The following is a 27,545-nucleotide window of genomic DNA, read 5'->3' on the forward strand; positions in this document are numbered from 1 at the left end:
TGGTGATGCAGAAAGCCTGCCAAAACCTCCCAGTGATTCCTGGCACTTTCTGGGATAGGCCTACCATTCATGCATTGACTGGAGTAGCCAAATGACTAGAGGGTGGCCATAGGGATGGAACCTCTCCTTCTTCTGACCTAGACAATTTTTCTTTTGCTGCAAAAATGGGAAGCTGCAATTTTCAGACTGCTGAGAGACAGAGCTGCAGGTGGCTCCTGTGTGCCCAAGCAGGCATTTTCATCCCAATACATTTGTGCAGGCATCTTAATGTGTCTGTGTTGAAGAGGAGATTGTAAATGTTTGTTTCCCTACCTGGGTATTAACTGATGGATTTCCTTTCTTTTCTTACAATTACCATTGTTTTCAAGAACAGCACAAAAAGCCTGATGAGTTTTGTTCTAGGGCACGTGCGCTTAAAGGACCAACAAGCACTGCAGAGATGCCTTTCATGTACTAACCCTTGAAATTAGTTAGTATAGCAAAGTCCCTCTTCCAAAAAGCCTCTCAAGCTGGCATGAATCCTCAGAGAAGCAAATGTCCTTTTGCTGATGTAGTTCCCACTAACTAGGTCAGGCAATGAAATCAGCTGCCAAGGCAAGATCTGAGGGATGGTGGAAAAGCTGTGGCTGCATCGGGGTTTGGGTTTTTGGTTGGTAAAGGAAAGTCATCTCTGGGTCTGTGCCAGGGCAGAAACTGCCACTGCAGAACAGAGGTTAAACAAAGAGATCTGGGAGAGCCTTAGAGATGTGAAAGCAGGAGGTGGAGCCTGGTGTCTCCTTTTTCTCCAGGCTACACACCTGATAGCCACAGTAGGGACTCCACAGCTGCGGCAGCCCAAGCTCCTCTCGGCTTTGCTGCGTGACTTCCTGAGCTGCTGCCTGCAGAGAGACGAGGAGCAGCGCTGGTCTGCCAAGGAACTCCTGCAGGTAAAATGTTAAGGGGCTGCAGGTGAAACAGGCTCTGAGGGATGGGCTCCTCTTCCACTCAATTCCAAGGCAGCAGATGAGCCCCCTTCCTCCTCACCTCCACTCTTGCTGCTCTTCAAATGAAAATGGTGAGGAATCCTAGACTGGGCTGGGCTGGCAGGGCCCTGTAAATGTCCTGTGGTGCAAGTGTCCTGCAATGAGCAGGGACCTCTTTAAAGAGGTCAGGTTGCTCAGAGCCCTTTGCCACCGGAGCCGGAATGGTTGCAGGTTGCAGGGATGGGGCTCCTACAAGCTCTTGGGGCAAGCTGTGCCAGGGTGGCACCATGCTCCGAGTAAACAAGTTCTTCCTTAGACCTACTCTGATTAGATGCCCTTTGTGTTTAAAAATATTTGTCCACATCCTATTGTAACTGGCCCTGTCAAAAAAGATGTCCCCCACTTTCTTCAAAGCCACTGTGACGTCTTGGAAAGTGGCAATAAAGTCTCCCTGGGGCCTGTCCTTCACAAAACTGAATAACTCCAGCTCCCTCTGCATTTCCTGTGAGGAGAGGTGCTCTGTCCTCTGACTGTTTCTGTTGCCCTCTTTTGTGATTTGGTGGAGTGTTCAGTTTTATCTAATGGCAAAAGAATTGAAGTAGAGCAATGCGGGGTACAGAGACATGAAATGGTGGTGGAGGAGCCCAATGAAGCCAGTCCCAGCCTAGGGGTCAGAGATTTGGCTGTGGGCAGGAGGGGCTGTGGGGGGCTCACTGTGATCCTCTGAGGGGCCCTGGTTTTGCCCCCCCAGCCCACCCTTAGAGGTTTCTGCCATGCAAACAGTGACAGCTTGGAGGGAGTTGTCCCAGCCCCATCTGCTGCCTGGCATGCTCAAGCAGACGGGAACTGTGCCAGGGTTACTGCCAGGTTGTGTGGCAGAGAGGGAACTGCAGGGCCCAGTGCCACTGGGCTGGCCCTGCTGGGAAGGAAGGTGCCATCCAGCACACGATGGGTAGGGCATGGAACGGTACACACTGCTTTCTGTGTCTGTGGCAATCAGCACAGTGCCTGTCTTTCAAAGGCAGGGGCCTATGTGAGTTACTGGAGTTTCCTGAAAGGAAGAAAACCCAGGGACAGAAAGCACCATTTCTAGAGCACTGGCAGGGCAAAAATCCCAGCATTATGAAGACATCACAATAAACAGATGAGTGGGATTCTGGGCCAGGTTTGCCTGTGATGGCAAGGTCTTGCACATTGGGGATGACTGGGGAGCAGATGGTCCCATTGCTCCTCTTTCTGGGTCTTTCCAGGAATTTGATGTATCCTGATTGAGTCCCTGAAGCAATGAGCTTGGAAAGTAATGGTTCACTGTTCTTTGTTGTATTTTTTTTTCCGGTGGACAGCATCCATTTGTAACTTCAGCCAAGCCACCATTCATCCTGGCACAACTCATCAACTCAGTGAAGAAGATGAATAACCCTAACCCTAAACCCTAACCCTAACCCCTAATCCTAACCTTAAATGCTAACCTAAACCCAAACCCTAACCCTATCCGTATCTCTAACCCTTACCCTAACCATAAGCCTAAGCCCAAACCTAAGCCTAAACCTAAGCCTAAGCCTAAACCTAAGCCTAAACCTAAACCCAAACTTAAGCCTAAACCTAAGCCTAAACCTAAGCCTAAGCCTAAGCCTAAACCTAAGCCTAAGCCTAAGCCTAAGCCTAACTCTAACCCTAACCCTGGGAGACTAGAACATAGCAATCATGTCAAGATGTTATTTCTGTTACCAATTTGGAGTAGGATTGTAGAGTAGGGTTGCTAAAGAGATTTGTAGCATAGAATTATAGATTAGAGTTGTAATTAATAAAGTTTCTGAAACATCAACTCATTTGGAAGATTCTCCTCCTTCTGACCCCTTCAGAAAATTCAACATTTCCTTCTGAATTACCAATTGTTTTTTATTGGTGCTAAGTCACACATATGGCTTCTTTTGTATGGTTTCATAAGTGAGGAGGGCTCTTCTTCATTCATCCTCTCCAGACCACACTGCCTTTGGAATATGAGCCACTGACTGGTTATGGCACAGCTGTGGTATTTCTAGTTGAGGCAGAAAGGGCAATGGCATTTGAAGGAAAAACCAAAGGAAGAATGAGGCAGCCCAAACACCCTGTGCAGATGCAAGCCTTCAGCTGTGACTGGAGAGCATTGGGGTTCCTGCCACTTGGATTTGTATCCCTAAATGCAATAATCTCTTTGGCTGGAGGAGAGCCTTGCTCAAGTGAGAAAGCAGAAAGATCAGAGAGGGTGCTCGGGAAGGTCTCCTGTGGTGCAGAGCTGTCAGCGCCTGTGAGGTGAGAGCGGGCCCGGCCTTGCCCGGGCTGGAGCCCTAGCAGAGCCCTGGCAGAGGCCGGAGCAGCCTGAGCCCCGGCAGAGGCAGGCTGGAAGGAGGCCCTTGGAGCTGCAAGAGGCAGCAGCCGGGCCCTGGGTGCCTCTTGCTGGGAGCGGGTGAATCCTCTGCTCTCAGAGCCCAGGTGGCAGCTGGCTGCTGCTGAGGGGAAGCGCATCCATGCTGGGCACAGCCCGGCCTGGAGGCATTGGCCATCTGGAGTGTGCCCAGGAGCAGGGAAAGGCCAAGGGCAGCCACGGGCCGCTGGGCTGGCTGAGGATTCCTCCTCTTCTGCCGGCTCCCCTGCAACTCCTGGCAAAGGCCAGCAGTGTGTGCAGCACTCTGGGCACCGGGGCAGGGAGCCGGGCTGCTCAGCAGGCTGGAGCACAGGGCAGCCACCTTCAGGCCCGGCACTTGTGCCAGGGGAAGTGAGGCCAGCGTGAGGCAGGGACAGCTTGGCAGGGCCCATCTGCAGGAGCCAGCGCCTCACGCAGCTCTGGGAGGAAGCGCCTGCAACCCTGCAGTTCTGCACTGAGCCAGAGCAAAGGTGTGAGATGCAGAGTGTTTGGCAGAAATATTCAGGCCCACCAGGCCAGCCTGCTTGGTGCTCTGTGGCGCACAGCAAGCGCTGTGTAATGCAGCTTGGAGCTCCTGGGAGAGAGGCAGTCAGGGATGTGCCTGAGGTGTGTCAAGGGGTTAGCTGAAAATGTAATGAGGATAATTGAAAAGTGCAGATGGGTCGAGGGGCCAGCTGGGAATAGAATTGGGATAGTAGAAGACTGCATATTTTAGTTAATATTTTAAAATGAGATAAGAAGCTAAGTAAGTAATACAGCTAGCAGAAATCACATACCTTAGGTAAAGAGTACCAAATATATTAGGAACATAAAGCTAGGAGTGACAGGGATAGAGGAAGCAATTGTGAAGAAGCTGAGACCATAGAAGTATGTTGCCTTAAGAATAATTGAACAGTTAGGAGATGCTTGGACCATGAGCAAGTCAAAAGGTCATGCCAACTGGCCATGGGAGAAGAGTTCACCATGAGGAAAACGGCTTTCTTCCTTGCATACAATCATTCCCTCATATCAAAATCCCACCGACCCAGTTAAGGGAATACAATTGCGCAGCTGTAATAGATAGTCAGCTGATAAAAATGCGAAGCAGGCAGGTAATAATTATGTATTATGGGTCCTTAGAAACCTAATGTAAAACCTTTTCTGTAGAAATAGAGAGAGGAGCCTGCAACTCCTTGCACGTGTCTTTGGAAACTAGTTCACATGTGTCCAGCGGTGTAATAAATACCCTTCTTTTCTACTATAATTTGTTGAAGAGTCATCTGTCCATGCTTTAAGGGTTATGCTGGAGTAGTGAACTGATTTGCAAGGGAGCAGAAGAGTTTCAGCAGGCAATTTTTGGAAGAGATGGAAGGCTCTTGTGACTTAAGGGAAAGCTATTTGGAATGGAGTAATGATCCCAAAGTCCATACAATTGTATCTTTGTGTCTGAATTTAAATCAGAATGATTATAGATAGCTTCATGCAATTTGTCTAAAAATTTATCAAGGTCTTCATTCTTTCTTTGACGAATCTGTGCAAAAGACATGGTGTGTAACTTATCTGGAAGTGCAAGGATAGCATTATATGTTGGTTGTTGGCTCATCTGTAAGACTTGATCAATGCTCCTAGCCTGGGCAGTGGCAGTAGCCCAGGGCCCTTTGCCAAGTATAACTGTTGTGATGTTAAACCATACAGAGGATCACCCTGTACTCTAGGTCTTGCTGCTTCTTGAGCACACTTTTGCTCGCAGATTTTATGAAACATCGCCTGCTGATGGGGTGGCATTCTAAGTCTTATTAGGGTATGCACATCAGCTGGAATTAATATGTTAGCTGGAAAAATATACTGCAGAAGTGACTGTGCAAGTTGGGATTTTCAACCAAATTGTGAAATTGCTGCTCTCAACTTTTCTAAAATCTTCCAGTCGAAAGGTTTTCAAACTCTACTTGCAGCATTAGTTACTACAGGAAAAGCTTCTACATCATTTGAGAGAAAAGTCCCTTCTACCATAGCTTCTGGAATAACTTTTTTCTACTTTTATTTCTCTTTTGTGGAGATAAAGCTCAGCCTCCAATTCCTCAGAAAGCATTAGGAGGACTGTGCTATTTTGGGAAATGGACACTCTTTGCCCCTAGCATTCAACAGATGCTTGACATCAGGCACAAATTCCAACGTCCAAAACGTAGTGTGCATCTATTAGGCTCAGACTGCAAGGATAATGTAGAATTGTGGAATTGGCCTTCAGTTAAATTGGCATCACTTTTTACACCAGCATTAGCTTCGTCAAAGGCCCTTACATAATTCAAACAATTGGCTTGTTGGACAGGAAAACAAATTAACATTACATCTGCAATACTGAAAGAACTCACCATTGATGTAGGCAGCATACACCATGCTGTATTACAGGATAGGGCTGCTATAGATTTTTTGTTGCTAGCACAAGGACATGGGTGTGAAGATTTTGAAGGGATGTGTTGCATGAATCTCTCTGACCACTCTGAATCTGTTGACAAGAAACTGTCATTGCTTAAGGAGAATATGAAAAAGCTGACAGTTGTTTAGAATTCTTTTGATGAGTGGCTAAAATCCTGGGGAATGACAGGCTGGCTCAAGGACTTAGTATGCTTTGGCATTATGTATTATTGCCTGTATTATGTATTCTTGGCTATGTAATTAATAAATAATTCTAGGTATTGTCTTTGTATTCTTTTTTCAATTCTGCCTATAGTGCCTTGCTTAATATGCTGTGTGCAAAAAGTAATTGACCATGCTTTTAAATCAGTCTGGCTTGTGCAAAAACAAAAGCAGGGAACTGTTGAAGATATTTTAGAGGTTGAGGAGTTTTGGCAAGACAAGGGCCATATTCAGCCAATGCACTGAATCCAGCCTGCTTGTAATAATGGACAATGAACACGTTCACAAAGAATGAATTATGGACATATTCAGAAATGGGCTTGGTATATCCTTGGAAAAGATACAAGAAGAAGAGTCATCAGGACTCGGCAAGTTTGTCAGCAAGCTTGGGAAAGTGAGCCATGGGTGGGCCAGACAACCACAGTAAGACACGTGAAAAATTAGCTGATCCAATCAGCATTCTATTTTAGACACGTGAACAGCTAGGATTAACCAATCATGTATTAGCTAGAGACATGAGGACAATAGAGATTTATTATAAATAGAGTCTTTTTAGGAATAATAAATTTAGCTTCACTGGATCATATTGGTCATGGTGTGATGTCCATGAACTTCCGCACCCCGCACTTAAGAGTGTGTTGGTGTTGCCCAGGAAATGTACACATTTGGGGAAGTGCCCTTGGAAGAGAGGGGCTTGATTCCTAAGGAAACTGCTTCTCCAGGAGCCCCCAGTGAGACAGGTGCAAGTGTCTCCATTTGACTCCCTGTGTTTCCTTCAGTCCTTGAGGCCCCTTGGACTTGGCAGAGGGGCAGGGCAAGGATGTGAAGAGCAGCTTTGGCATCTGCCTGGGCCTGCAGAGACCAAGCCAGGCACCTGCGGCAGGGTTTGTTGCCCGCCTTTGAGCACAGGTCTGAGCCAGATCCTGTTTGTCCAGCCGAGTGCCCCAAAGCTCTCTTGGGGAGCTGTGAATTCAAAGGCCTTGATGCACACATTCATGCCACCTCCCCTATCTGGTGTGTTTTAACTCTTGGCAAGATGCGTTTGCCCCGTGCTTGCTGGAGGCTGCTCTGCTCTAGAGCCAGCACCGAGCTTGTCTGTGCTGGGCTGGTACCGTGGAGAGTCCTTCCCCGAGCACTTGGCTGGGCTTGGGGTGTACTGGACTGTCTTAGACACTTGGGGCAATGGATTTCTTCCAATCAGAGGCATTTTGGGCGGGGTGAGGGTGGCCCCAGAGCACTTGACAGCATGTCCAAGGGCCCTTGCTGACACTGCACAGCACTGTTACCATGGAACGGAATGGAACCGGACCCTTTGTGACACGTGGTGACATGGGTGCTGGCGGTGACAAGGCCACGCCACTGTGCTCGGTGCACATGACGGGACAGGAGGTGACAGAGCGGTGCTGTGAGGTGTCCCTGCACAGGCGGTTCACTGTTGCTGACCCAGAGCTTTTCTGAGGTGTTGCTCCTGTGGCTGGCCTTGCGGCCAGACCTCAGGATTCTGTGACTCGGAGCTTTTCTGAGACATCTTCCATCCCTGTGCCCGGAGCCTCGAGGCCAGGCCATGGGAACCTCCGTCTTTCATGAGGAGTCTCCTGTCATTGTGGCAGGAGGCCTCGAGTGCAGGACTTGCTTTCCGGTAGCCTTCCTGAGGCTCCTCTGTTGCAGGTGCCTGCAAGGCAGGACTGCAGCCCTTGCTGACTCGGGCCTTTGCCAAGGCATCTGTCTCGAAGGTGCCCTTGAGGTCAGACAGCAGGATGGCGGGCAGACTGCTCAGCCTGTTCAAGGGGCTTCAGGGCAAGAAAAGCAAAGTCCCTGAAGGTGCCCCAGTGCAGCAGCCTGCAGAGCCGCAGCAGTTGCAGCCACTGCAGGACGGTGAGTGGTGGAGCTGGGCCGCAGGGCCAGTGCCTGCAGCTGGTCCATGCCATGCCATGCCATGCCATGCCATGCCATGCCATGCCATGCCATGCCATCCCATCCCATCCCATCCCATCCCATCCCATCCCTGTGGACACGCCAATGGACGGGATGGCACAGGGGACGGGGCTGCCCCCCCGATGGCTGTGCTCCATCCTCTGGGCTCCTGGGGTCTCTCCCTGCCTGGGGAGCGCAGGACTGGGCTGTGTTCTCCGGCTTCTTCCGCAGCCCCTCAGCTCTGGCTGTGCTCGCTCTTTGGCAGATGCAGTCAAGGACCGGACTCAAGAGCAGGAGCCCACCCATGGCCACTTCCACCAAGTAGCGCAGGTACCTGCGGCCATCCACACCTGGGCCGGGCCTGCTGGCACTGCTCGGCTGGGCCCCGCACTTGGAGCAGGCCATGGAACGTCCCTCTCTTCCCGCCTGTCCTTCTGCTGCAGACACTGTGGAGGTTTCTGCACCTTCAGCGCAAAAAGACCAGCGGCCTCGCACCCAAGGGCACGGCCGAGCCCCACTCCAGGCCTTGCCAGCTGCGGGCAGAGGCTGCTGCCAGCACAGCGTCCTCTGTCCTGGCCGCCAGCTCTGAATGGGGAACGGATGAGGGCCGCGAGGAGGCTGACATGGCCCTGACGGAGGGCATGGCCACCACCAACACCATCCCACAGAGCATCCCAGAGACTTTAGGCCATGCCCACACTCACTGTGAGTCCTAGACTTACTCTGGAGTTTTTCCAGAAGGGTTTTTATTCTCTGCAGCAGCCTGAGGCCAGGGCTGAAGGCCTCCCAGGATCACGTGACCCCTCAAGCCATGTCCACTGGCCCCCTCAGCCCCATCACAGTGGGCTGGGAAGGCAAGCACTTCTTGGGGGAAGCTGGGCAAGGTGCTCCCTTGGACAGCACTCCAAGTCTTCCCCATGCCACTTCCTCCAGGTGCAAGCCGTGGTGAGTGCCATGCTGCAGAGACTCACATCCTGTGAGCCTGTGGACGCTGGGCTGCAAATGGCCATTGTCAGCCTGACTGAAGATCACCCTGCCCCCGTGGTGATGAGCCTCCTGCGCTCTGCCCCAGCATGTGACGGGTATGGGGCACAACTGCCTCGAGAGCTCAGAGCTCACCGGCCCGTAGGGCCCCTTGCCCTGTAGTCTGTCCGCCGGTCTCTTCCAGACAGGCGGAGAGCACCGGCACCCTTGAGCCCCTCTGTTTCCTGAGCCTGGTGCAGCTGCATGGGGCATGGTGCTGACGCACAGCTCTGGTCCCACAGAGCCGCCGCGCTGATCTGGAGAGCCATGGGCAGCTCGGAAGTAGCCCAATTAGAACATCCGGGACTTTTCAGGGCAAGACCACCTATACAATACATATATTTTACTATGACTCAAATGCCACCTATACCCCTGCACCACTGGGGCTCACTTGTTTCCTTCCTAGGGAGACCATTGTGACACTGGGGAGCATTGTGGAACCAATGTGCCATGGTGACACTGCAGGCCCTTGTGGACCCTGTTCCACTGTAGGAACTTGTGGAACCAACGGGAACAGTGAGACCCTGCAGGGTACCATGGATCCAAGGGGCCACTGTGACATTGTGGGATTTTGTGGAACCAAGGACATCTTTGTGGCTCTGTTGGGCCGCATGGTCCCAAGGGTCCAGTGTGAAGCACCAGGGCTTTGTGGAACAAAGAGGCCATTGCTGCATTTCAGGGCCTTGTGGAGCTAAAGGGCCATTGTGATCCTGCGAGGCACTGTGGATCCATGGGGAGCATTGTGGCATTGCAAGGCCTCATGGAATCATGGAGACCATTATGACACTGCGGGGCCTCATGGAGGGAAGGGGCCTTTGTGACACTGTGGGAAGTTGTGGAAGCTTTGGCGGGGGGGACATTGAACATAGCAAGGCTTCATGGAACCAATAGACCATTGTGACACTGTGGAGCTTTGTGGAACCATGGAGACCATTAAGATCCTTAAGGACTTGTCTAACCAAGGGGCCATTATGACACCTGAGGGCATCATGGAAGCAGAGAACCACTGTGGCACTGCAAACCCTCATGGAAGCAAGAGAACCATTGTGACACTGCAGGGCCCTGTGGCACCAAGGGAACATGAAATAGGTGTGGCTGCCTTGACCTTCCAGGGGTCACCTGACAGGTATGACTGACCTTGGAATGTGGAAGGCCACTCTCATCTGTCCCTGAAATACTGGGGCTCTGGGCTTTTCTTTTTATGGAAAACAACTGTCCATTTTTTCCAGATATCCATGGCCAAAATAAGGATTCCACCTCTAAATTTCTGTGTATCCAAGGATTGCTGCCAGACAAAAGTTGCCAGGACAGACAAGTCTGGCTGGTCTTTGACTCCTGAGGGGCAGTACTCACCTGTTTTCCAAACAATAGAAAGGGCTCTGTGCTTTTCTTTTTGTGAAAAAACCCCATCCCTCTTTTCCAGGCACAAATGTTTTAAATTAGGACTCCACATTCATAATTTCAAATATCCAAGGGTTGCTCCAAGCAAACCTGCCTGGACAGACAGGTCAGGCTTGCCTTGGCCTCTGGTGGCTGCTGTTCATCAGCTTCTGAAACACGGGGGCTCTGTGGTTTCCTTCCTATGGAGACCAATGTGACACTTGGGAGCCTTGTGAAATGAAGGGGCCATTGTGACACTGCAGAGCACCATGGATCCAAGGGACCAATGTGACACTTTGGAGCCTCATGGAACCAAGGACATCATTGTGGCTCTGTTGGGCCGCATGGTCCCAAAGGACCAGTGCAAAGCAGCAGTGTGGGAGTTGGCCCAGCTGTAACTCAGAGTCAGTCAGATTTTACCCCAGAAGAACGGGGTGTGAGTTTCAAGCCCTGGGAACCATTTGTTTAACTTAGGGTGAGCTTGAGAGTTCCCTCATAAGCCTTTAGTGTTGTTATGCTAAGTTGTCCAAGTTCTCCTCCCCTATTGGTTACTTGTTTCCCCTATATGGTGATTGTTCTAGAGTGTTCTACCCTCAACTGTATATATTGCTGCTTCACCTTTATCTCAGGTCTTTGAATCCCACCCCTCATACTGTGCTCAACTTCTCCATGTTTATTGTTTTTCACCCTGTTACTAAAGTTCTTTTTTGGGCAACTCCATTGATCCTGCTTCTAGGAGTGTCAAGGGCTAGGATGGTTGGGATGGATGAAGATGAGCAATCTCTGAAGCCAGGTCTTGGAACTTGTGGTTTATTGCAAAGGATGTGGGTGCAGGGGCCTTGTTTGGAGCTGCCAGCCACAGCTCAGAGCAGGTCCAGAAGAAGAGCTTGAAAGAGGCGCGCAAATTTTGTGCCCAAAAGAGGAGGGGAGTTCCCATTACAATACAATAAATCTTCTTCTGTGCTGCATGTTCTAATTTTCACTAACCGATCTAGTACAAGATACAAATCTTATAGCATTTACATACGGCCTATAAGAATAATTACATTACCATACTGTGTTACATTTTAAACCCTAAAAAGTACTCTTTGGACCCCTTCTGCCAAGCTACTAGGGTCTGCTCTGACCCTTGGACCTGTCTGCAAGCAGAGGGAGTTGTTTCATCAAAAGGGGATTACCTGCAGCCAGCCATGCCATTGTTTTCCAGCCGTTCAGTAACTAAGGTATCTCAAAGCTTGCTTTCATTTCAATCTCACTTATAGTTTCCATATTTTCGAAACGTATTGCCAGGCAATCATATTTATTAGGCTTTCCTGTTTCATCTTCCCCAGCATCTGCTTATTTTCATTTTCACCACCCTAGCCTTTAAGTTGGGGAACCAGAAAGGTTTGTCACAGCCACCCTCATGGAGACATTTGGTGCCCGAACAGGGACTCTGACATTCAGTCATGTCAGCTGGGGTTAAGCTGATGGATAGGCCAGTGCTCCCTGGGACTTTGGATTGTGTTGTGCCAGCAGAGTCATCATTGATTTGAGGGACCTTGGCAAGGATCCACAGACACAACGACAGTTTCACCTGCATAGGATTGCAGGTAGGTTTGGGGAAACGCAGGACAATTACTGCCCATTTTGCCACTGTGTTTTTACAATACACATCCACATCCCATAACTGATTTGGGGTGTTCCAGTGGCTGTTCCTCCTAAGGCGGAGAAAAAATGGGCAGCTGGATGTCCAAAGTAGAAAGGTGCATATATGGATGCTTTAAGTTAATTCTCACTGATCATGACTAAATCTCTTCAAAGAACAAATAAAAATCAATCATGAAGTGGATAATTAAAAATTTTTCCAGATGCCCCTGAGCCTGGCTGTCCTCCCTCCATCTTGGCTCCTCCACTTCCGCGTACCACAACTTTCTCTTCCACTCTGAATGAACGTCCAGATTCCACCCCCATGACTGCAGGTCACGACCCCACTTTCATTCATTCCACCTCCACCTGGCCCATGCCTCCAGAAGGCCAGCCTGGAAGTCCGCCATCCTAGATCAAGGCCCTTCCTCCCAACACCTGACAAAATAGCAGTGTCCTTTGCTCCATTCTCCGGCAACAATATACCCCCATGATCAAAGATACTAAGCCCAACTGTAACACTATTTCTAATCTGAATGTTTCTGCTCCAAGCTATTCTTCCTCCCCAGAAGACAGTTTGGATTCCCCAGAGCCACCTCACCCCTCAACCCCTGAACATCCCTAGGAAAGGATCTGGAAAAAAGCAGTTAAGGAAGGAGACCGGAAAATAGTCTCGAAATTCCTCGTTGCCCCCGTATGTTATGAAAGAAGGGGGCAGAATCCCAGGTTTCAGCCACTGGTTTACAGGAAAATCAAGGATCTGTGTAGGGCAGCTAAAGACCATAGGAAGGACTTACCTTGTTTTAATGGCCTAATGAGGGCCATGTTTACAGCACATGCCTTAACCCCCTATCATTTAAAATATATTATGACCATGTTGTTGTCACCTACAGAACACACCCTGTGGGGAGATGGAAGTGTTTACTAAATCAATTAATAGCAGACTATGCTAATAATGAGGCAAGGGTGGAATTGACAATCAACCATCTAGCTGAGAAGGACAACACAGCCTACCAGATGATCAAGCAGCAGGTATCCCCAGAGAAGTACTGGATGATATCAAAGAGATGACTTTGAAAACTTTAATCCAGGTATTGGATGGTAGCACCCCCAATTTGGACTACCTTGGGTGGCTGCAGCTAAAGCTTTAGGACAATCAGACCATCCTGGGTGCCTGTTAAGTAAGCAAACCAATGCTACCTCCCTCACATTGAGTGGCCTGCTCTCAGACATAGAGACCATCAGACATGTCACCTTGCAGAACAGCGATAGAGTTTTTACTCTGGGCACATGGGTATGGCAGTGTAGACTCTGAGGGATGTGTTACATGAACCTCTCTAGCCACAACGAGACAATCCATAAGAGCATTCAGGTACTGAAGGAAGGGTTCAAGAAGCTTCAAGTGGAAAACAAAGACGGGTTCACAAAACTCTTCCAATCCAAGGGACTCAACGGTTGGATGATGTCGAGCTAAAACAGGACTATTAATTCTCTTAGTTGTTGTTGTTTTCTTGCTAATTGTCCCATGTTTCTTTGGATGCTTTTAGAAAGTCTTACAAAATTCTTTCTGTTCCATCTTTGCTGTAAAACAGAAAGGGGGAAGATACCCAACAGAGGATCTTCATGGACTCCTTGGAGGAGAGAACTAGAGGCCAGGATGGCACAAAAAACGCTTGGGCACTCAGTGTGGAAAGGAAAATTTCTAAAAGTACCTAAAAGTATTCCTAAATCTATAAAGTACCTGAAAACCTTGAGTATCTCAAGGCGTTAATGAGACCCACTGAGTCAGTACAAAGGTCTCCAGGGACTCATTAAAGCAGATAACTGGGGCCATGATTGCACAAACCTCTCACAGAGTCTGTATCAAAAAGGAAACACCAAGTACCTTAAAAAAAGTGAGTACCTTAAAGCATTAATGAGCCCCATTGAGTGTTGTTACTGACAAAGCCTCTCCAGGGACTAATTAAAGCAGAGAATTGGAGGCCATGATTGCACAAACCTCTCAGAGACTCCAAGGCAAAAGCCAAACCCAAAGTCCTTTGAAAAACCTGCAGTCCCTGCAGGGAGCATTCAGGAGCGCCCAGGGCCATTCCTGAGCAAGCCTCCCCAGGGACTCCTTCCAGCAGATCCCTGAGGCCACGTGGATGTGGGCTAGAGGGGGATGCTGAGGGCAGGACAAGGGGCTGACAGTGCCCAGCCTGGCTGGGGCTGTGCCAGGAGGCCCCAGTGCCTCAGGACAAGGTGTCTCCTCACAGCCCTTGGTGGCACAGACCCTGCTGTGGCCCAGGGCACCAAGACTTGGCTTCTCTTTGTCCTCACCTGTCATTACTGCCTCCAGTTCTCTGCTCTGCCTGGGGCCTGGGGACACTTTCTCAGTCGTGTCCCTCAGTGGGACCCATTAAAAGTCCAAGAAACTTTGGAGTTGGATTCTGACTTGGAGTTCTGGAGAGGTTTCTTCAGCTTCTTCTCAGGGACTGATGGTCAGGGCCTGAGCACAAAGCCCCAGAGGCTCATTAAAATCCTGGTGCTGTGTGTGTGCTGCTGAGCTGGGCTGGGCTCCTGGCACAGAGGCAGCTCCTGGTAACCAACAAGAGCTTCAAAAGCACATTTCTCTTGATGAGCAGCTTTTCTGCCAGACCAGCAGGGCTGGGGCACTGCCTGCAGCCACCCTGGGTACAGCACAGAGGCACAGAGAGCTTCAATCAATCAGGGCTGGGAAGGTGCTGAGAAGGGCCTGGGGCAGAATCACTGCCGGCCCTTGGCACAGGAACCTCTGGCTGCAGGACAATGAAGCTGCAGCTCCTGGAGCCATCTCCTCAAGCTGGAACATCCCAATGCCTACAGACTCGGTGAGTACAACTCTGAGTACTTCTGTTGCTGGGGAGGTGAAATACTCATCAAACTCTGACATGCTGAGTGATTCTGATTAGTCATAGACTATTTGCAAGACAAGGAGTGTAAAAAATGAGGACATTTCCAAAGACTTCAGTTTCCTAATATTCGGTAATCCAGGGATGGAGGGAATAAATATTAAATATTGATTATGAATGATTAATTATGAAATTTTAAATGTGCCTGAGACATCCCAACTGTTCTCTTTAGTGTTCATTAGGCGATCCCTAATGTGCTTTCTTCCACTCTACCCATGGACAGCATGAGCATCACCTTTGCTGGACCAATCAGGCTCAGCCTGAGCTGTCCTTTCTCCAAGCTGCAAACAGAACCTGCCCCCAGCCAGTGCCCTGCAAACAGGCAGGGTTCTGTCAGGCCAAGGAGACTGCCCAGAGATTTGGGGTCTGTGAGTGCTGGCAGGGAGAGATCAGGCACAGGGAAACACCTGCAGGAGGAAAATCTGCAGGAAGCAGAGAGAAGATCAGGCAATGAGAGAAAATAAAACCCAGCAATGCTGTGGAAGGGAGAACTGAGAGATGCCCACAGGATCCCCTCCAGTGCAGCCCCTCCCTCTGAGCAAGCCCCCTCCCTCCTGTGCCCCCAGCCAAGCCTCTGCCCTCAGGGCCAGGGCTCCAAGGCGTGCAGCCCCTCCTGTGCAGGCAGAGCTGCAGCAGAGCTGTGGGGCAGCTCTGCAGCCCCAGGCCGAGTTCCCTCTGCAGAGCACAGGGCTGGGAGCAGCTGACCGGCCCTGGGGGCTCTGGCAGGGGACACAGCTGGCTCAGGGTGACGCTGTCCCCAGTGCCTGGCTCTGGGCAATGCTGTCAGTGCAGCCAGGGAAGGAGCTGCATCTCTCTCAATCCAGTGCCATCATAAGGACACTTGGAAGTCTCCCTGAGATTTCAGTCCAAGCTGGGAGCTTCAATCCAGGATGCAAACCTGTCCTAGAGCATCTCTTGAGTTATAAGATTGATGGGAAAGGCAGAGGTGTTGTGACACTGAAAATGCTGCTGGGTTGGTGAAATGAGCAATGTGAGACATTGGCTATAAATGTGGAGCTGGGCTCTCCATTTGAGGAAATTGAAAGCCCAGAGAAACTCCAAACACAATCAAGTGAGACCTTCTCCCTCCTGTCTCCACTCATTATCTTGCCTCAGGGAATTCACTCTGTTATACCAAGGGTAGCAGAAATGCCAAGGGTTTCTGATATCCTGAAATAGCAGGAGAGGCTTGAAGGCAGCTTAAAAAGAAAACCTCAGAACTCTTAAACAGAGAAGCGTGTCCATGCGTTTTACAGAAGAGGGTGTACGGGAAATGGCTTTGATTTTGGTTATAGACATCTCCTCTAACTCTTTACTGTCCTTTCCTCATGAACAGGTCCCCATGTGCAGCCCCAGCAAATGTTCAACAGCTGCTCCATCAGGCACTTCCTCCTGCTGGCACTGGCAGACACACGGCAGCTGCAGCTCCTGCACTTCTGCCTCTTGCTGGGCATCTCCCTGGCTGCCCTCCTGGGCAACAGCCTCATCATCAGTGCTGTAGCCTGCAGCCACCACTGGCACACGCCCATGTTCTTCTTCCTGCTCAACCTGGCCCTCAGCGACCTGGGCTCCATCTGCACCACTGTCCCCAAAGCCATGCACAATTCCCTCTGCGACACCAGGAACATCTCCTACAAAGGATGTGTTGCACAGGTCTTTTTTTTGTATTTCTTCATCTCAGCAGAATATTTTCTCCTGACCATCATGTGCTATGACCGCTATGTGTCCATCTGCAAACCCCTGCACTACAAGACCTTCCTGGGCAGCAGAGCTTGTGCCCACATGGCAGCAGCTGCCTGGGCCAGTGCCTTTCTCTATGCTCTCTTGCTCATGGCCAATACATTTTCCCTGCCCCTGTGTCAGGGCAATGTCCTGGACCAGTTCTTCTGTGAAATCCCCCCTCTTCTCAAGCTCTCCTCCTCCAAATCCCAACTCAGGGAACTTGGGGTTATTGCTGTTAGTGGCTGTTTAGGATTTGGATGATTTGTGTTCATTGTTTTCTCGTATGTGCAGATTTTCAGGGTCGTGCTTAGGATCCCCTCTGACCAAGGATGGCACAAATCCTTTTCCACCTGCCGCCCTCACCTGGCCGTGGTCTCCCTGTTCCTTAGCACTGGCACATTTTCTCACCTGAAGCCGCCCTCTATGTTCTCTCCATCCCTGGATCTTGCACTTACAGTTCTGTACTCGGTGGTGCCTCCAGCCCTGAACCCCCTCATCTACAGCCTGAGGAACCAGGAGCTCAAAGCTACAGTGTGGAGACTAATGATGGATGCTTTCATGGACATTAAACTGCAGGCCAGTATCTGAAATTCAGTTGTAATAAAGGGAATCTTTGATACTTCTTGGTTTCAGAGGTTCTATTTCTTTCTTTAGGCATTTCATATTTTCCACAAAGAAATGTCATTGTTTGTGCAATTTCCCATTTTGTTTCTCTCCAACTTCCAAGTGGCCACAGACTGTGTCAATGAGGGGCTGTGCTCTTGGTGGCTTTAGAGGAACTAAAGGATCTCTGAGAAGAGTTTTCACCAGACATCTCCCTTTTGTTGCCTTCTCTGGAGCTGCAGCAGCAATGTCTGTGTGCAGAGCTGGGGGCAGATCAGTGCTGGCACAGCAGCTGTGCCCAGCAGCAGCTGCAGCACTTGGTGTTGCTAGTGCTGCTGCCGTGGCCCTGCCCCGCTACCCTGGTGGCCCTGGTGTTGCTGTAGGGCCTGAGTGGTCTCGGGGCTGGGCGCAGCCCTGGGGGTGGCAGTGCCGGGGCTGAAGCAGGGACAGGCCATGGGCACTGCTGGGGCAGCGCTGACACCTCAGGCCAGGCCCTGGGGGCTCCAGGCTCCTTGCCCAGGCTCTCTCAAGAACACACCCAGGCAAATGCTCAATACATTAACCCCCCCGTGAGCAGCCCCAGGCTGGCCGTGGGCAGGCTGGGGGAAAACAGCACAGCTGGGGCTCTGCAAGGGCCCTGGGGCAGATGGGAAGGAGCAGCAGAGCAGGGGCTGATCCATCCCCAGTGCGCTGCACAGCCCAGGACAGCGTCCCAGAGCGTCCTCATGCAGCTGCCAACAACATCCCCCCTCTGCAGCCCTGGCCTCTCCCCCAGCTCACGCAGGTGCCCCATCCTTGCAGGCACAGACACGGCAGCACTGGATCAGGAGCCCCTGTTTGCATTGCACACAGCAGGTGGGAGCACCCCCATGCTGTTGGTGTGGGGACATGAACCTGAGGGAGCACAAATGCCATCAGTCCCTGGGGCCAGCAAGGGCTGGGGGACACCAGGGAAACCACTCAGCTTTGTCCTGGCCTCTGCAGTCAGCCAGAAAGTTTGTCCCCATCAGCTGGGAGTTTCCTGTCCCACTGCAGATGCTGTTGGTCAGAGCCAGGGCTGCCTGACAGCCACCTCCAAACTGTCCTGAGCATTTCCTTTGCTTCACCTTTGCTTTCTTTACTCTTTCTGGCACAAATTTCTTCCTATTGCCTAGGCTTGTTCCCTCCCCTGCAAACAGCCCCTCCCTATTTGCCCCTTCCTCTCTGGTGCCACTCCCCATTGCAGTTCCCAACTTGCCCCCATGGGAATGTCCCTTGGGGAGCAGGATCATCCTACAAGTGCTGCAGGAATTGTTTGCAGGCTCCTGCAGTGCCTGGTGCTGCTCCCTTGCCAGAGGCACCCCAGGCCAGGGGGGCACATCTGGGCTGCTGTGTCTGGCTCTGGGGCTCCCTGTTCTGGGCAGTGAGGAGGACCTGCAGAGGCTCTGCAGGACTGACAGGATGGGCTTTGGGGCTCGCAGGAGAAGCTGAGGGACCCCTGGGCTGCTGGAACTTCTGAAGAGGAGGCCCAGGGCTCCTCCTGCAACTGCTCCAAGGCTGCTTTCAGAGAATCCCAGAATCTACAAAGTTGGAAAAGACCTTGGAGATCATGAAGTCCAGCCTGTGCCCTGACACTGCCTTGTCTCCCCTGAGCCTTCTCTTCTCCAGGATAAACAACCTCTGCTCCCTTTAGCTGGTCCTGAAAGCTCTTGTGTTCCAGACCCCTCCCCAGCCTTGTTGCCCTTCTCTGGACACGCTCCAGCCCCTCCATGTCCTTCCTAAATTGGGGGCCCCAGAACTGGACTCAGCACTTGAGATTCTGCCCAAGCAGTACTCTGCACAGGGGAAGAATCCCTGCCCTGCTCCTGCTGGCCACACCATTCCTGATCCAGGCAGGAGCCATTGGCCTTTTTGGCCACCTGGGCACACTGCTGGCTCATGTCTCACCTGCTGTCCATCAGTCCCTGCAGGTCCCTTTCTGCCTGCCTGCTCCCCAGCCACTCTGTCCCCAGCCTGTAGTGGTGCAGGGCTTGTTGTGGCCAAAGGGCAGGACCTGGCACTTGGAGTTGTTAAACCTCACCTTGTTGGGTTTGGCCCCTGCATCCGTCCTGTCAAGGAGCCCTGCTCCCAGTATGAACACAGTTGCTGCCCCTGTGTGCTTCCAGTTTCCTTGTCACTCCCAGGATGATCCTCATCACTTCCCCTCACTCCTAGCAGGATCTTTCTTCTTCCCAGTATGAGCCCAGGCACTCCCAGTCATTCCCCATTATGATGCAATTTGTTCCCAACATGGTCCCAGTTGCTCCCACTTTCATCCAGTGTGTTCCCAGTTCTACCAATTGTCCCTAGTATAGTCCAAGTAACTCCCAGTATGATCCCAGTCTCCCTCAGCAGGCCCCCAGTCACTCTCACTTTTCGCCAGTTCCCCCAGCATGGTCCCAGTCATCCCCAGCACATTTCCAGTGGCTCCCAGTGTTTTCCCGGTCACCACCTGCAAGGTCTCAGGCACTCCCAGTATACCCCAGTTGCCCTGAACATTATCGTAGTCATTGCCAGGCACTCCCAGTTACCTCAGTGGGGTTCAGCTGCCCCCAGTTTTATCCCAGTCACTGCCAGGACATCCCAGTTGTCACTAGCATGTATCCTGTCATTCCTAGTTGCTCCCAGTATGTGCGCAGTTGTCTCCCAGCATGGGCCTGGTAGATGCCAGTAACACTCAGTCTGGGTCTACTGACACTCACTATAATCCCACTAGTATCCCAGTCACTCCCAGTATGATCCCAGTGATCCCCCAGTGTGATCCCAGTTGCTCCCTCTCAATGCCAGCAGGACACCAGTAGTGTCCAGTATGATCCCTGTGACTCCCAGACTCTCCCTGTTACCTCCAGCATGTCCCCAGTCACTCCTACTTCCTCTCAGTTGCTTTCAGCATGATTCTAGTTGCTCACAGCCACTCCCAGTGAATCCCAGTATGATTCCAGTCACCCTCAGTGTGATCCCAGTCAAAGCCAGCATGGACTCAGCTGCTCCCACTGTGATCCCAGAATGATCCCAGTTGCTGGCAGAATTGTTCCAGTTGTTCCCAGTTCCTGCCAGTATGATCCCAGTTGTCCCTAGAATAGCCCCAGTCCCCCTCAGCATTGTCCCACTTACTCCCAGTTGCCCCTTCTGTGGTTCCAGTCCTGCCAGTATGATCACACACACTCCCAGTATATCCCAGTGTGCCCAGTAAGGTTCTGGCTAGCTCAGAATGATCCCAGTCTTTCCCGGTTATTTCCAGTTGCCTCCAGCATGACCCCAGTTTCTGGCTTGCCCAAAGCATGGTCCCAGTGGCTCCCAGTTGCCCCAGTTGTGATGTCAGTCCCCTCAGCATGGTTCCAGTACTTCCCAGTTGATCCCAGTTGCTGCCAATGTGTTCGCATTTTCCTCCCAACATGGGCCCAGTAGCTCCCAGTAACCCCCAGTCAGGGTCCATTCACATCTGCTGTAAACCCAGTGGCTCCCAGGATGATCATAGTAGGATGCATAGTCATTCCCAGTATGGTTCCAGTCACTCCCAGTATGATCACAGTCATTTCCACTATGCTCCCAGTTGCTTCCAGTCACAGCCAGGTCACATCCCGTGACTCCAGTCACTCCTAGATTTTCCCAATCTAATTCCAGTAATGCCCAGAGTGACTCCCTATCACTCCCAGTGTGGGCCCAGTTGCTCCCAGTCACCTCCAGCATGGTTCCAGTCATAGACAGCACCTTTCCAGCCACTCCCAGTCTGATTCTGGTAAGATCCTAGTCACTCTAAGATACTCCCAGTAGTATTCCTGTCAATCCCAGTATGATGACAGTCAGTTCCAGCAGGATCCCAGTATGATCCCAACACGGGCACAGCTGCTCCCATTATCATCAACTGTGGTTCCAGGTGCTCCCATTTACCCCCACTGTGGTTTCAGTCTCTCCCATTGTATCCCAGGTTCTCCCAGCATGTTCTCTGCCAGTCACTGCCAGTCAATACTCAGTTGCTTCCAGCCTGATCCCAGTTGTTCACAGCCACTCCCAGTCACCCTCAGTGAAGTCCCAGTTGCTGCCAGTATGGTCCCAGTGTCCCCCATCATGGTCCAGCTGCTCCCATTGTGATCCCAGTAGGATCCCAGTTGCCCCCAGCATGATTCCAGTAATCCCTCTTCCTCCCAGTGTGATTCCAGTTGCCCCCAGTATCGTCCCAGTCACTCCTACTAACTCCCATTTGCCTCCAGCATGCTCCCAGTTGTTTCCAGTGTGGTTCCAGTCACCCCAGTAAGGTCAAAGACATTCCCAGTATATCCCACTTGCCCTCAGCATGTCCCAACCCTCAGCCCTTCCCAATCACTCCCAGTGGTCCCAATAAGGTTCCAGTTACCCCAGTACAGCCCAGTCCCTCCCAGGGACGCCACTCCTGGGATCCCCCAGCCCTCTCTGCCTTTCCCCCTCCCGGATCTCCCGAGAGTAGCCCCAAGGGCTGGCAGTGCCCAGGCAGGGTCCCCAGCAAGGCCCAGTTTGGATGGGCAGCCCCCAGTTTGCCCAGTTTGCCCAGTTTGCCTCTCCTTTGGCCCGGGCCGGGTTCCCCCCACCCGCAGCGGCTGGGAGCAGATAAGAGCCCTGCGCTGCCCATCCCGACCTGTCCCGGCTCCATCCCTGCTCCTGCCACGGGCTGCGAGGGCTGTGGGAACGGGGCACCGAGGGTGTGGCTGCTGCTGGGGGAGGAGGAGGAGGGGTGGAAGGGGAGGGATGAAGAAAGAGAGCCAGAAGGGATGGAAGTAGGGGAAGAGGTGGGCTTAGAGCAGAGGAGGACGGATGGAAGAGGAGATGTGGGAGGAGGAGGAAGAGGAGGGACAAAAGAGGATCAAGGAAAGGAGAAGGAACCACGAGGTCAAGCACTTCCTGAATTTGCAGCCCCCACCCATGGGATCATCACCTCCCCTGGGCAGGGGAGCTCGACCCAGAAATCCTGAGGGATCCCTGGGTTGGGTTTTTTTGTGGGGGATGTTTGGAGAATGAAGAACTCCAAAGCTGAGTGGAAAATGCCCCTTGGGAGGACATTTGGAGGTCCCAGTGGCGGCTGCCGGCAGAGGCAGCCTGGAGGAGCAGAGCCCTGTGTCCCCCAGGAGCCCAAAGCAGGGAGCCCAGAGAGGGGGGAGTGCCGCCGTTGGTGGGACCCTCAACAGTCTGGAGAGGGGCAGGGGGGACTCCTTGGAGCCACTGCAGCCCAGAGCAGAGAATAAAGGGAGAAGGGACACTGGGACCGCAAGACCCCCAGCATCCCTAAGTGGGGAGACGGAAAAGGGGAACCTTTTTGGATTTCCAGGACTCACAGCAGCTGGGACGGGGGAACCCCGAACGCCAAATGGGAAAGACCAGAGACAGGGAACTGCTGGAAGGCATTTGTAGGGCTGAATCTTGGTGTTTGGGAGGTTTTTCTGGACCCCAGATGGCTGGCAACTTGCAAAGATGGACTTGGGCAGGGGAACCCCCTAAGCCAATGTGCTAATGCACTGAATTTTTCCTAAAATAGGATTTCCCATTCCCAAACCTTGGCTGGACAGAGGCTGCAAGGAAGAGGCTCCCTGAGCCCAAGGCAGGTGAGAAGGAAGTCACTGCCCCTTTCCCCCTCTCTGCTGCTCCATCTCCCAGTCCAGCACAGCCCCCACCTGCATGACAACCCTGGTGCCAACGCCATCCTGTCGGGGATGCACTGGGGGGATCTCCTTCCCCTTCCCTCCGGCACGGAGGCAAATTACATCCTCTCCTTGTCCTTCCTCCCCCAGAGAAGGAGCTAAGGATGCAGACCAGGGAGGGCAAATCTCTGCAGCAGAACCTCATGGAAGAGGCTGTTTCGAGTGGCTCCATGGCACAGGAATCCAACAGGGAGGAAAATCCCAGAGATCCCACATGAGGAGGGACTTCAAACCCAGCCCAGGGTGCTCTGAGGAGGAAAGACCTACTCTGTGCCAGGAAGGTGGACAGAGCTTCAGCCAGAGCTCGGAGCTGGTGGCCCATGAGCAGCTTCATGATGGGGAGAAGCCCCACAAGTGCTTGGAGTGTGGGAAGAGCTTCAGGCAGAGGAGCAACCTGATCAGCCACCAGATGATCCACACTGGGGAGAGGTCCTACGAGTGTCCTGAGTGTATGAAGAGGTTTCAGACCAGCTCCCATCTCCTCCTGCATGAGCGGATTCCCACAAAGGAGAGGCCCTTCTGCTGCCCCAGCTGCCGTAAGGGCTTCAAGCAAAATTCCAAACTCATCACCCACAGTGCATTTACAGTGGGGATAGGCCCTTACGAGTGTCTGGAATGTGGAAAGAGCTTCAGCTGCAGCTCCAGCCTGATCCACCACCAGATGATCTACACTGGGGAGAGGCCATACAAGTGTGGGGAATGTGGAATGACCTTCAGCCAGAGGCTCCAGCTGATTAGCCACCAAATCATCCACACTGGGGAGAGGCCCTACTAGTGTCCCAAGTGTCAGAAGAGGTTTCAGATCAGCTTCCATCTCATCCACCACCGGCAGATTCACAACGAGGAGAGGCCCTTCCACTGCCCTGACTGTGGGAAGGGCTTCAAGCACAACTCCCACCTCATCACCCACCGGCGCATCCACACTTGGGAGAGGCCTTATGAGTGCCCCCAGTGTGTGAAGAGCTTCTCCATGAGGTCTCACTTGACCAGACACCAATGGACGCACTGGTAAGAGAAGCCCTGCTAATGACCCAACTGCTGGAAGAGCTTCGTGCACCACTCCAGCTCCATCCCCCATCACAGGATCCACGTTGGGCAGAGCCCTGGTAACCCACATTCAGTGATCTATGCTGGGAGGACACCTGCCTGGTTATCCTTTAGGTTTGGCCCAAATTTCCTCTTGATTTTTCTTTATCACTGTTAGAGTCTGTCCTAATTTTCCCTCATCTGCCTCATGATCGTCCTTGGGAGACCACTGAAGAGAAGCCATCTATATCTGGCTCTGAAGGAGAAAAGTCACACAGCACGGGCCCCGAGACCTGAAAGCACAGCTTAGTGTTAAGCTATTGTTTTCACAAGTGTGTTTGCTGTATGCTAAGAAGAGGGCACCATGTCCCATTTGCAACAATAGCAGCTCTGGAAGCTGTCCCAGCTCTCGGCCTGGCTGGACTTCTCCTGAGTTCCAGGTGGTCTCCCACAGAAGACCCTCATCTGTTTTACAACCACCGTGACAGACAGACGGAGATGTGAGAAGCTTTTCCATCAAGGACTGAGACATGAAACTCCTAAAAGGCCCTTCTGCTCCTTCCAAGGACTGGGATTGAAACCCCCAGCCCGGGGGAGGTGTGTGAGGAGGCAAGCTGACCGAAACAAGATGATTGCCTGCAAGTTGTGACCACTGAACCAAGAAAACAATGGCTCTCATTTACTGCTCAGAACATTGACTACCTGTTACATCTATCAAGCTCATTTACTGCTGAGAACACGGACTACCTATTACATCTGTTCCCTATTGTATCAGTTTCCCCCCCCTCGCAATTTTCAGTAATAAAAACCTCTGAGTTAGCTAGAGCCTTTGAGGTCTCCCCAGCGTTGCAGGCAGACCCTCGGCTGGACTGCACCAAAGGACTTCGTCTCTGCGTTGGTAGCTATATCCTCTCTCTCTCTCTCTCTCTCTTTCTCTCTTTTTTCTCTCCCTTAATCCCTCTATCGCATTTTTGCTGTAGTTATTTCAATAAAACTGCATTTGTTTTGATTATCACTGCAAGCCCCCTTGTACCGTGTTGATGTTTTGCACTCTGAGATCATTCCTATGAACCATCAGGTCATCTGTCCATTAGGACGGACCCTGACAATCACTTAAAGACATCTGAAATAGGACAAAAAAGAAAGAAATTTATCAAAGATGTCAAAATTTCTATCAGTTAACAGTTACTTGAGCAGGAATTTATAGTTTGGGGACATATTCTGGAAGATTTGTGGGTTCTTGGGGAATTTCAGGAAGTGTCCTCCATATCTTTTCACTCCAAAAGTAAAGACAGATTGATCTGTCACCTCAAAATGACTCAGTCCCACTGAAAACACCACAATCTGATCCCAAAGAGCTCAATCCAACCTCAAATTGCCTTGTTCCCACCTAAAAAACTCAGTCCCGTGCTAAAATTACTCAATTCCACAATCACCGGGGTGAGATGGGATTGGATACAGACTGGGAGAAGTGGGATCCAAATTTGAGGGTATGGGATCAGGATTGTGGGGGGCTGGGTGTGTGGGATGTATTTTGATAGCAAATAAAATTTTCAGAACTATAAGTTTCTGTCCCATTCATTTTCCATCAGTTCCATTTTTGTTTTTCAGAGTGCCACCTCCTCAGCTGATTGTGTTTGTGCCCTCCTTTCTCTCCTGCCTTTCTTTGCCTGCTCTGTTTCTCTCTCAGTATCTCCCTTGACCCAGTGTAGCTCCCACCAAAGACCCTGTCCTGATTTAATTCCCAATCCAGGAGCTTCAACAACCATGGGTGAAGTTATGAAGGCTGGCAGTGAAATGTCACTGTAAGATTTTATCTCCTTTTTGTGATAAAATCTCACTGTGGCTTTTATCTCCTTTTAAGGTCTTTGTGTCCCAGGCAGGAACACCTTTTCATGGCTAGGAACTGGAATTCCAGCCCCTGGGAGTGTGTGCCATAGAACCCAGAGGGGCATTCCCAAGGCTCCCAGGGTGCTGCTCCTGTCGTGCCTCCCAAGGAGCTGTGCAGGACCAGGGGACAAGGTCCAGCAGCTCTGTTGCTTCTGCAGTGCCACAATGGCTCCGGGTTCCATGAGTTTCTGTACTGTCAACAGCAGTCCCTTGGTTCCCATGATGCCCTGCTGTGTCACCATGGACATTTGGTGCCATGAAGTTCTTCAGTGTCACAGTGGCCTCCCTCGCTCCATGAGCTTCCGCAGTGTCACAGTGGACTCCTTGGATGGGCAGTGTCACCATGGACCATTGGCTCCATGCAGCCCTGCTGGGCCACCATGGACTCCTTGGTTCCATGAGGTTCTAGGCGTGTCTCCACGGTCTCCTTGGATCCACAGTGTCACAATGGACCACTGGATCCACGTGGCCCTGCTGTGTCACCATGGCCCCTTGGTTCCATGGCACCCCAGTGTCACAATTGACTCCTTGCTTCCACGTCACCCCCTCAGTGCCAAAATGGCCCCTTTGTTCCATGGGGAATACAAAAGTTTTGTAGAAACATTGAGCAAATCCTGCTTAACACACCTGGGAACATCTGTTTGCATTCAAGAGAGAGGTTTAAGGTGAGGATGGCACCAGCAGCTTCCATCTGCAACAGAGATCCAGGGAAAGGACAGGGACAGAGGATTCAGCTGCAAGACTCAGAGAATTCTGCTTCCAGAGATCATTGCTGTTCACACTGTCCCTTGGAGAAAGGTGACACTATTCCAGGCAGCCTGGACTGAGCAAGTGGTTCCTGAGTGAGGTTTGTTTTTCAGGAAACCTGCTCAGGCTTTGCCATTCTTTCCTTCCAGACAGGAAAACTTCTCCTGGGCCAGTGTGCAGGCAGAGCCCTGAGGAGAGCAGGTGGGACATGGTGCACTGGGCTGGGACATGGAGCTGCCAAGCTCAGGGGACAAAGATCTGCTGCAGGGCAAAGGGATGTCAGTGCCAGGTGGGCCATGTCAGACATGGGGAGACTGGGGGTGAGGAGTAGCTTGTCCAAACAGGGTCAGCCCTCAAGGGGCTCATTCTTCTCCATGCCCAGACCTCCTAAGGAGACATTCAGCATCAAGATCACCCAGGGAATGATTCTGTCAGCTCTTCTCTGAGTTGGAAAATAAAAAAAAAAATATCACTTTATTAAACAAGAAAAGTCATGAGGTACACTTTGAAATCTTTGTCCTTACAAGAACTCCAAACCCACTCCAATCAGCTGCATGAGCCCTGGAGACGTGATAACAATTGAAGGAAGTGAAAGAATCCTCCCCGAGGCTTTTTGTTTTTTGATGATCCCCACAGTGGATTTGGGGCTGAGTTCAGGACCCTCAGGCACTGAGACAAGGCTGAAGAAGCTGCTCAAGGAGTCAGAAGCAAAACTCCAAGTGCCTTGGAGCATGCCTGGGCCCCAGTGAGGGCAGGGAGTGCCAAAGGCTGCCCAGGGACTGCTGAGAGCAGATCCTTAAGGCCAGGATTGCAGGGAGCCAAGGGCTCTGAGCAGGGAACTGCAATGCTGAGCAAGGCCTGGGCTGGCCGGGGGAAGCAGAAAGACCAAGCCCTGAGCTCAGCCTGGGACAGCAGGGCCTGTCCCTCACGGGTGGCTCAGGGCTGTTTGTGGGGCAGGGGGATGTGAGGGGCAGCAAGGACAAATGTCATAAACCTGTGTGACACTCCAGATCCTCAC

The sequence above is a fragment of the Melozone crissalis genome, unplaced genomic scaffold (assembly GCF_028551555.1).
Source record: "Melozone crissalis strain CALT ecotype California unplaced genomic scaffold, PUWL_Pcris_2 ptg000021l_1, whole genome shotgun sequence".
Lineage (NCBI taxonomy): Eukaryota > Metazoa > Chordata > Aves > Passeriformes > Passerellidae > Melozone > Melozone crissalis.